Here is a 12363-nt window from a genome sequence, read left to right as displayed (position 1 = left end):
GTATAATCATTATAAGAAATGGAAATACTGAGGAGTAATTTTGTACAAAACCAAGACTACATTGCATGTACTGAATTTGGTGCAGAATATTAACTGTTTGAAATTGAATGGTGGACTGGATGACAATTTCTGTAGTTTTCAATTGAAGGCTCACAAGCTCAATATATGGTTTATCAGGGCAGCAACAAGGAATAAGTGTTTGCTTTCATCAACTAAGGTCCTATCAATGTTTTTTGAGTGCGAGTGCGAGACTGACAGAGACAGGAATGCCAGCTGACAGTATGCGTATAATGTGATAATGTCAAGTGTATTTACTGCTTTGGCTTATGCATGAAAGGTAAAACAACTTCTTGCTCACCCATGATGGGCAATTTACTGTAAAGCCAGGGACCGTATAGAGGGGGTGCTTGAGCCCCCCCTCCCCCACTTTTTTGCTATGGTAATTTTGGGTTCCTTGTCACCAATAAGTGGGCCGTTATTTTTCTTAAACAATTGATAGAAGTATGTTGTGAAACCACCGGGCCAATCCATGATTAATCCCCGCCCCTCCCCCACTTTTTCTTCACGGTCCCTGAAAGCATGGTAAATACTATTTATCTGTTTATTTTAAACTCTGTATGCGTACCAAAAGCAGTATCTGTTTAGAATACAGCCTGTACAGAATACAACTGATAACAGCTAGCAAACACTTAAAGGTAGTCTGTATAGGCCCCAAATCATAGCACGCGATAGTTGCTAGAAGTTTTCAAAAAGTACTTTCCCGTAGGTCTTTACTCTCCAAATTTTTCTCAGACATTGAAAAGGAACACACAACATGATTGAATGTGCCAAAGGAGGTAAATGTGAGGTAAAAATATTTAGGGCCAATACAGCCTAATATTAAGTGGCAAAAACATCACTGATTGACATGAAGGTACCATTTTACCTTTATTCTGGATATAATTTCAAGAGCATAATCCATTGAGCTTCAGCTTCATGCAAAATATGAAAGATGTCATACTCAAAATCATTACTTTCTAAGGAAGTATTTGGGTCCTGATTATTTGGTGGGGGTAAGCTTGTTCATACAAAGATTGTCAAACAATCTACCAAATTATGTATAAAATTATCACATGAGCCATACTTTATCAATATATGAAACAATGATGTATTTAGACTAATGTGACTCTTTTTATCCGTACTTGAGTATCAAATGCCCCTAAACATTCCATAAACAGTAACTGGCATAAATCCATTTTCCAGCTTATGATAGACTGTAAGACTAGTATATTTTATATAGATCAACCAAAATGATCAATATGCATATATATATATATGCATATGATCATACAGCAATATAATAACCTTCTCGGGATACTGGATATTAAAAATGAAATGTGCCATGAAGAAGAGACGTAGCCCGGACGAGAATGACTTAGGAAACAATGCTGACTGTCCATCGATCGTTAGGGACAGTTTACTTGTGGTTTTGTTCAAAGTACTCATTTGACGCAACGGAAATTGACCCCGTTGAAAAGTTTAGTGTAATGACGTAATAAGTGGGGTTCTGAGGGTTTATGACCTCACACTGCGTCCTTTTTTCGTTCATTACACAGAAACAAGGAGACGGTCACGTGGTTCCAGGAATATCAGGGCCGCCAATTAAGCGACCTTCGTTAAATATTTCAGAACATATTCCATTCCATTTCATCTTAAGCTCTAAAATTCTGCTCTTTTCCAAGAGGGGGGGGGGGGGGGGGAGCACAAGACCCTCAGCACCAGCAATGTTGGAATAAGATGAAGGCTAATCCTCCGTGGGGCAATTATTCTGTTAGCATTCTCCAGCTACTATAGTTAACCAGCTATTTACATCCTCTTTCTTGCATAACTAAAGTACTCACACAACAAAGATACATGCACACACACAAAAATAAAATAGGCATGTTTAATAACATTGAAAAAAAAAACTGTAGGAAATCACGTGTCTGATTTAATGTTTGAAGGTCAAGTTTGAATATTGAATATGACACAATGTTCTGTCATCTAGTCTTATAATATCTCGAAACAAGATGGAGGGTCAGAACATAATAAGGAAGTTAACTGATACCGGTTTGCAAGCTATCGGAAACAAAGGCAAGATTATCAACAAGCAAATGATTGTTCCATTATCTTTTACTCATCCCCCGGTTTATCAGGAGCGACAACCTGGAAGCCCAAATAAGGGGCCTCCAAAGTTTCTATTGCGATACAATCTTTATAAAGTGGTTATACTGAGAAGGAAAATGAGTCCACAGAAAAATTTCAAACGATTTAAATGTTTCTGTATCAATGGTGGCATATTTAGGTAAAATTAAATCCAGCCCTGCCCTCCATGATCACTTATTACATACAATTACGTATTAACATTGTATTGGTCTTGTAACCGGAAAAAACTTTCTTGACCTAAATAATACAAGATTATTGATTACAAATTTTTAGATCTTGAAAGCCTTGAATATTGAAGTTTATTCATGGAAAGGTGAGGCGAATTCCTGAGTTTAACAAGTCTTAGATGATATTTACTTACTGCGAGCGAGGAGTGTAAGATACAGTTAGCAATCTAAATCAAACAGCCGTGGATTATCTTATCTATGTTTGTTATTTCAGAGTACCGGTTTCTCAGAAATAAATGGAATAAAATAAATAAAATAGGTTAAATGTTTCTGTATATCAATGGTGGCATATTAAGGTAAAATTAAATCCAGATCTGCCTTCCATGATCAATTATAACAAACCATCGCTGAGTTATTGAAATTTCTATAAATTCTCTTTAAGCCCACCACATCATTAATGATGAAACTATATTTTAGTGTTGCTGTATACGTTTCTTCTACACGCTATGTATATGAATCCTATCCAATTAGTTAGATACTGATCCAAGATACCGCTTTAGGTTTGCCAGCCTTATAAGCATATATTGGATCACATCAATTAAGGTGTTTACCAGAAAGTCAAATCAGTTACTATAGTGATTCCTTGCCAATATGAAAAGCAACTTTGGATACAAAATTTACCAAAATTTTGTATTAATTGCTGTTTGTTTATATTTCTGCATTAAACTCGTCGCTATAAGACGAATTAGAATATTCAGACAGAAATCCATAGCGATCACTATTTGTGTTGCAATACGTTCCATCATTAAAATATTCAAAGCTAACTTTCTGTGGACTTATTTTCCTCTTTTTTTTTCTCAGTATATATGTCACGGACATGACCCAATGCAATTACCTCCCGTGTTCAACCCTAATACCTATATTTGAATAATTTATAATTCATTGGATTTCTTTATAAGGCTTAAAAATATGGATATCCAATAGTAGTGATTCCGAGTCAGACTATTATGTGAACAATTAATGTGACACTGTCAACATGATAATTCATTTCATTTTGCATCTAAAGACAGTTGACCTTTAGATAACAATAGTTCTGAAACTCACAAATGTGAATCTGCACACTAACGAAGTTCTCTTCAGCTTTGTTTTTTTTTAAAAGATTGTCACACTTTGACCCTTCGTGACGTTAAAAAAAATCCCAGACACTTGACTTCGAAGAAAAACTGCAGGTTTCGTGTATTCAGTATTAAGGTGTATTTACATATAACGTATGAATTTATCGAGGCTCTACTTTCCTAGCTATTGTAGTAACAAACTTGCCAGAGTTCAGTAGGGTGTTACTTAGTAACAATGTGGATCAATATGCCAAACATGAGCCCATGCAAACGTCGCTTTGGGGTCATAGTGTTTGCAAGACGTTGACTTCAACTGACATTCGATTGTTACAGATAGGGTTATCCTGTTCGCTCACGTGGAACCACACACATAACATGTACTTAAACCAACGTGTGCATATTTTGAGTTATATTCTTTACAAGCCAAGGTGTCATGACCACACGCATCTATGCTGACACATGCACACGGAATTACCAACGCATAGATTCCAAATTGCCCTTGGCAGAGGAACGGTAAGCTGGTGGTCGCGTGTGTGGTTAGGAGTTTGGTTTGGAGTTGAAGAGGGAAAGGACAGAATGAAGACACAATGAGTAATTGTGAAATGATGATACAAATGTTAGATCGTTGGACATTACTTTTAGTGGATCATCACATTATCTGCCAACTTTGGTGGGCTTTAAAACGGAGAATAAAGTACAAAAAACAGATGCTCATCACATTATTATATCATGTTCTATACAGGGGCGTAGCCAGTATGTAGCACTGTAGGCCCGGGCCTACACGTTTTAGCCAGTATGTAGCACTGTAGGCCCGGGCCTACACTTTTTTGGCCAAGTTATCTTTTTTTTAAACACCCATAATTCAAATCCATAAGCTTGCTGGACGAGTTTAAGAGTCTAGACATGAAAAACTATTGAAATGAACGAAGCAAGAATATGGCTAAATTAGGTGACCTATTCTTCTGTCATCTAGGCTGTCATTTCTATCGCGTACCGTTTCATTCAACACTCTACCCGCCGAAGAAAAGCTAGGATCCGATCTTGTCGGGTTTTTTTTAAATCTAGATTAGAACCCATTTACGCAGATAATTTTTCAGTTGAGAAACATTCCACAGTCAAATAAGCCTATCGTTGATTTACAGGCTTGATAGAGATGCAGCCTTTTGTTGCCTGTTGTTGTCACGATCGCCGTTCCAAGTTCCAAAACAGCCTTTGCGATACCAGCTTCTCTTGGGTACATTCACGATGTCCTACATCGGCGTCATTTTTATCAAATTGTGAATACTAACCCTCACTAGGGTTGAGCCTACATTTCATCTGACGATTTTAAAAATTGTCCAAAAAATAAAACAGCAATTCTTAAAAGGCAGATAAGCAAGGGGGGAAATTAGCAAGTACCAAATTAGAAATTTTATGATGGGCACTGTTCAGGAAATTGCAGGAAACTTAGAACCCTCTGTGAAACTAGATGGAGCAGTCGAACTGATGCATTGTTCACTTTTAAATCATCTTTGACGTCGTTGTTGATGCTTTGGCCGAACTAGAGCTAAATAGTGATTCTAAAGCTCGTGCCTTCTGTTGCTCAATCCTGAAGTTCGAATTTATTGTTGCGTTAGTTGCAGCGGAGAGCATTCTACAGTACGTTGTTCCGTGATCAAAAATGCTACTACCAGAGGCGGAGCGTCTATACAGTCAAAGGGGGGGGGGAATGCCCCCCCCCCCCACTTTTTACTTATTCGCGATTATTGACTTTTTTATTACGCTCTCATCTACCTGTTGACATTTGTCACATTTGGTTGGTGTAATTTTCTGAAATGGCGATGACACTTATTTATTTTTCGTTTATCTGCAAATTAGCAAGGCCCGGAAAGGGTCATTTCCGGCGATCTAGGGAGTATCTTTACTCACAAAATTTCTGCACGCTCCGCACCAACCTGTGATGGCGCTCCGCTTAGATGATGTCGAAAGCGCCCCTGCAGAATATTCTCCCCCCCCCCTGATCAATACCCCCTAGGTCCGCAACTGCTTCTAACACTATGGTGATTGCCATTATGCATATTTAAATTAAAAAAAAATCATAATGTATATCCAAAAATGCATTGCTATATTACATTGTGACTTCTTTATATGCAGAAGCCATTTATAGCCTACTATGAATAATGAGTATAGTTTTAATATCCCATAACCTACCCCATCTATTCGTATTTTGACATATTTCATTTGCTTTCATGCATGTATCGATCGCGTGTGCAGGGACTTTATAATGATTTCACCTCATTTTGTCTCGAAAGAAAACTTGTTCCTTGTTTCCCAATTTGCACATGTTGGATATTGCAGTGATATATAGTATGCATTTTTTCCCTGAGGGTTGGGGGGGGGGGCCTTTGATGGAGTGATGTGTATACGCAAAAAAGATACTATAATAAGAGTTATAAAGGGTACTAAATATCAGGCTGCATCAGTCCAATCGAATTTCTGCAAAGTGCCCTTCGACGTCGGTGCCCCCCAGATTAAAAGTACTTCCGCCGCCCTTGCTTTCAGCGCAATGCGCAGAATAAAAAACTGCCTCCGTTCTACAATGAATGAAGAGAGACTCAGCGGTTTGGCACTCATGCACATCAACAGAGACTTTGCAATGGACGTTGATTCTGTGCTGAAGAAATTTGCATTAGATGGCAATCGTCGGATAGCTCTCGCTTTCTCTTATTATGATAACTTAAACATTTACTTGCCACAGTTGTATCAAAGACAATTACTGGCTATAGTTGTATCAAAGACATTTCTGGCCTATCTTTGTATCTACAAGTATCAGAAGTTGAAAAGTAAGACTACTCTGTACATGTACCTTGCTAATTTTAAATACATTTTGTAGAATTGAATTACGTCCTTTTTTAAATTGTTTGTTTTTGGGGTTTAAAAGTGATATTGAATGAGGTGTCTCAAGTTAGCAAGAGGCCAGGGAACCAGAGTGAACACTCGGGAAGGGCCGTTTCCGGCCATCTGGGGGGTTTGTAAAACCAAAAATTTTCTTGTACGCTTTGCACATATTTGGAACAATAACAACCACTTCAATGGTACTTTCAGGTTTTATGGGTAACGCTGAGTAACGCATGAATAGGTCTTTACACTTGGTAAGGTGCGTTTGTTTTTCTATCTGACCGAGGACTTGAACAAAAGAATTCCAGGTCCTCGGTTGTGATTTCCAAAGAATCACCACGTCCTCAGAAGTATTCTATTGTATGGGGTATTGTTAAGGTTAGGGTACGTGGATTTGAACAAAGGAAAATACAATGGGGACCTCGGTCTGAATGTAATACAAACATGTGTGGGTGTGTGTGTGTGACGCCTGGCTTGTAAACACGGTATCTCAAGTAGGGAAGCTTGGACCAATCTAATATTTGGTGTATATGAGTACCACATTGAGTAGATGTGCCCTATTTTTTTTGGTGCCAGTGAAGGTCACCAAAGGTCAGTTAGAGGCCAAAAACCAAAATATTAAAACAAGCAATAACTCCCATTGACAGGGTCCGACATGGTTGATATTTTGGGATTAGTTGTGAATGGGGTAAGGGATCATTTCAAAACATAACGGTCATGTGATCCAAGGTCAACAAAGGTCAATCAGGGGTCAAAAACTAGTATTTTTGCAGTAACTTGAGAACCAAATGTCCGTCAAGGTTGGGAGTTACGCTATTGTAATCCAGGAAGCGACCCGCATCTAGGTGACCTTTGACCTCAGGTTGACCTCCGGTGACCATTATCAGTTTTTTGGTTCTTTGAATTTTCGTGGCCATAATCGGATCTCAAAGGTACCTTCCGATCAAAATGGTCCATAGTTGACCCCTGTGCGACCTTCGTGTGCGAAGTTATCAGAGGTCAATTTTTTTTTGTTTTTTAATAAATACAGTTAAGATGGTCGCACAGACTTGTCATGTTGTTTTTTGGAATCAGCGTGTCAAACTACATCTGACCGCGCGGTCAAAAGGTCAAAGGTCAAATCTTGAAAAATATGCTCATTTTAGGAGATACGGTGCAAAACAAAAAAAAGTTTGTCAATATGTTGATATATGATAGAGCTCTTTGTGCTATACATAGGAAACCAACTCCCGCTTCAATCGGACACCCAGTTCTCAAGTTATGAGAGGCCAAAGGTTGGTTTTGATACCTTTCTAGCAAACAAACTTTAGGACAGAGTGCACCTCATCAAGAGAAACATTTTTGATAAAAACCTTCAGGTCATCCAAGGTCATTCAAGGTTAATTATGTGCAAAAAACTGCCAGCTTATGCTAATTTTTGCAACAACTTCTAGTCACGAAGTCTCACATGGCTGGTATATTAGGACAAGTTGTGAATAAAGTAGGGGTACATTTTCCAAAATATCAGTGATGTGATCCAAGGTCCCCAAAGGTCATTTATGGGTCAAAATGTGTTTTTTTCTCAATAACTTGTGAAACTACCACTGACAGGGTCCGACATGGTTGATATTTTGGGACTAGTTGTGAATGGGGTAAAGGGTCGTTTCCAAACATAACGGTTATATGATGCAAGGTCAAAAAAGGTCAATTAGGGGTCAAAAACTAGTATTTTTGCAATAACTTTGAGAACCAAATATCCATCAAGGTTGGGAGTTACGCTATTGTAATACAATAGTCGACCTACATTTGGGTGACCTTTGACCTCAGGTTGATCTCCAGTGACCTGTATTAGCTTCTTTCAAGTTGATTCTTTGAAGTTTCGTGGGCATATTCCAATCTAAATTGTCCATAAGTGGACTCCTCTGCAACCTTAATATGCGAAGTTATTAGAGATTTGGTTTGGTTTTGTAATACTTGGTGTGTTGATTCATAACATTGAGTACAAGAACTCTATTGTTTTTGATGGAGGTGTGTATAACCACGTACAGTAGACTGACCTGTGTTAGCATGTCATAGTGTTATTGTAACAGCTAGTTCTGGTTATACTAACAAGCAGAAGTCTATTTTCTGTATCGTATAGATTTGATGCTCTAAGTTGCGCCAACTCAAAATTTGGACGATGGACAGGGGTCATTCGTTACATTTCGTGAGCATTTTGGGTTTTATTTGTGTCAAATTGTCCAAATTGTAGATTTGGTCGACAAGCCCGATACCAAATGCACTGATTATACCATTACCTTAAGATGGAAAATTCTATGCAAACTAGTTAAGTTGAAGATAATGTATGGTAAAGAGAGATATACTCTGCGTTCCGATAATTAGGTTACTCCTTTTCCCTCTCTGCTGTTCATTGTTTTAGTTAGCAACACCCCCCTTTACCTTTTTACAGTTGAGAATGAGTCGTTATGATCCACGGTGGTTTTGGCAGAGGAAAACAAACAAAGTTGGTATAGATTAATAATGGGTAACCACATATGGTGTATTGTTGTTAACGGTGTATTTGGCTTCTTTAACAAAAGATGAAAAGATTACCAAAATTGAAATATATCTGAACAAAGCATGTACAGTACGTAAGCGTATAGGGCTGTTGGTATTGTGTGGGAAAAGGAGGTAAAATAGTTCCGACCGCAAGCTTATTATTTCATTGTGTCTTTGAGCTCTTTGTTTTCTATGCGTTTTATAAAAGGCTATTAAAATTTGGCCTATTTATTATGAAGTAAATTTAATGGAAACCCCGCGAACATAATGTATATTCGAGGTTGAGCAAACTTTTTTAGGAAGGCACTTAATGTGATGGTAGATTTGGTGTTGTTAAAATATGTAGAAATTTTACATGGGGATCACAAATATGAGGAACCAGAAATGGTAACCCTACGTTCATTTATCTTTCCATTTTTCTACTTCATACCGTATATAAAGGAACATGACCTAATATATTATACCTTAACTGCCTATCGATGTGACTATATATTACCTCTTAACATTACCTTAGACTACCTAATATGTTACTATATGGTACAACTTACCTATAGGTATACATCTGACGATATATATAAATCTACTAAACCTGTACTATTGTTATCTACCATGGCGGGGTACATTCGTCGTTTTGTTTTTATAGGATGTGACTATAAATTACCTTTTTACATTACCTTAGACTACCTTATATGGCACTCTATGGTACAACTTACCTATAGGTATACATCTGAAGATATATATAAATCTACTAAACCTGTACTATTGTTATCTACCATGGCGGGGTACATCGTTTGTTTTTATATAGGATGTGACTATAAATTACCTTTTTACATAACCTTTGACTACCTTATATGGCACTCTATGGTACAACTTACCTATAGGTATACATCTGAAGATATATATAAATCTACTAAACCTGTACTATTGTTATCTACAATGGCGGGGTACATTCGTCGTTTTGTTTTTATAGGATGTGACTATAAATTACCTTTTTACATTACCTTAGACTACCTAATATGTTACTCTATGGGTACAACTTACCTATAGGTATACATCTGACGATATATATAAATCTACTAAACCTGTACTATTGTTATCTACCATGGCGGGGTACATTCGTCGTTTTGTTTTTATAGGATGTGACTATAAATTACCTTTTTACATTACCTTAGACTACCTAATATGTTACTCTATGGGTACAACTTACCTATAGGTATACATCTGACGATATATATAAATCTACTAAACCTGTACTATTGTTATCTACCATGGCGGGGTACATTCGTTTGTTTTTATAGGATGTGACTATAAATTACCTTTTTACATTACCTTAGACTTCCTTATACGGTACTCTATGGTACAACCTACCTATAGGGGTATATCTGACGATATATATAAATCTACTAAACCTGTACTATTGTTATCTACCATGGCGGGGTACATTCGTTTGTTTTTATATAGGATGTGACTATAAATTACCTTTTTACATTACCTTAGACTACCTTATATGGCACTCTATGGTACAAGTTACCTATAGGTATACATCTGAAGATATATATAAATCTACTAAACCTGTACTATTGTTATCTACCATGGCGGGGTACATTCGTCGTTTTGTTTTTATAGGATGTGACTATAAATTACCTTTTTACATTACCTTAGACTACCTAATATGTTACTCTATGGGTACAACTTACCTATAGGTATACATCTGACGATATATATAAATCTACTAAACCTGTACTATTGTTATCTACCATGGCGGGGTACATTCGTCGTTTTGTTTTTATAGGATGTGACTATAAATTACCTTTTTACATAACCTTAGACTACCTTATATGGCACTCTATGGTACAACTTACCTATAGGTATACATCTGACGATATATATAAATCTACTAAACCTGTACTATTGTTATCTACCATGGCGGGGTACATTTGTTTGTTTTTATATAGGATGTGACTATAAATTACCTTTTTACATAACCTTTGACTACCTTTTATGGCACTCTATGGTACAAGTTACCTATAGGTATACATCTGACGATATATATAAATCTACTAAACCTGTACTATTGTTATCTACCATGGCGGGGTACATTCGTCGTTTTGTTTTTATAGGATGTGACTATAAATTACCTTTTTGCATTACCTTAGACTACCTTATATGGCACTCTATGGTACAACTTACCTATAGGTATACATCTGAAGTTATATATAAATCTACTAAACCTGTACTATTGTTATCTACCATGGCGGGGTACATTCGTCGTTTTGTTTTTATAGGATGTGACTATAAATTACCTTTTAACATTACCTTAGACTACCTAATATGTTACTCTATGGGTACAACTTACCTATAGGTATACATCTGACGATATATATAAATCTACTAAACCTGTACTATTGTTATCTACCATGGCGGGGTACATTCGTCGTTTTGTTTTTATAGGATGTGACTATAAATTACCTTTTTACATTACCTTAGACTACCTTATATGGCACTCTATGGTACAACTTACCTATAGGTATACATCTGACGATATATATAAATCTACTAAACCTGTACTATTGGTATCTACCATGGCGGGGTACATTCGTTTGTTTTTATAGGATGTGACTATAAATTACCTTTTAACATTACCTAAGACTTCCTTATACGGTACTCTATGGTACAACCTACCTATAGGGGTATATCTGACGATATATATAAATCTACTAAACCTGTACTATTGTTATCTACCATGGCGGGGTACATTCGTTTGTTTTTATAGGATGTGACTATTAATTACCTTTTTACATTACCTTAGACTTCCTTATACGGTACTCTATGGTACAACCTACCTATAGGGGTATATCTGACGATATATATAAATCTACTAAACCTGTACTATTGTTATCTACCATGGCGGGGTACATTCGTTTGTTTTTATAGGATGTGACTATTAATTACCTTTTTACATTACCTTAGACTTACTTATACGGTACTCTATGGTACAACCTACCTATAGGGGTACATCTGAAGATATATAAATCTACTGAACTTGTATGAACTATGGTTATCTACCAGTGTATACATTCGTTTGTTTCCATAAAGCGCATAGATATGCATAGTACTACTATGTGAAATGCGGCATGATTGCATATCCCGCTGCACCCCATCAGTGACCCTGCCACACCCCTCCCCTTCCGCTCTCTTTTCAAGAAGTCCATATCATGTTTGAAAGCTGCAAAGTTCAAAACAGAATACGACCAAAAACCTCTGACGCAAAAAAATTACAAACACACCATCCTTATGGAAACAAGTGGCTGAAACAAGGGATCATTTTGTATAGATTTACAGATCAATGTTTTCATCGATTGTTAGTTCGCATATCTGATATCACAGCTAAAGAACATACAGCATAAATGCCAGGATGTTAATCCTATGAAGCTTGATCTAATAAGATATTTATAGGAATCTTATAAAATTGGTCGAAACTTCTTATCTATGTGTTTATCCTT

Source organism: Apostichopus japonicus, chromosome 1 (assembly GCF_037975245.1).
Source record: "Apostichopus japonicus isolate 1M-3 chromosome 1, ASM3797524v1, whole genome shotgun sequence".
NCBI classification, from domain to species: Eukaryota; Metazoa; Echinodermata; class Holothuroidea; order Aspidochirotida; family Stichopodidae; genus Apostichopus; species Apostichopus japonicus.
The sequence above is the reverse complement of the archived record's forward strand: the minus strand, read 5'-3'. Positions refer to the sequence as shown.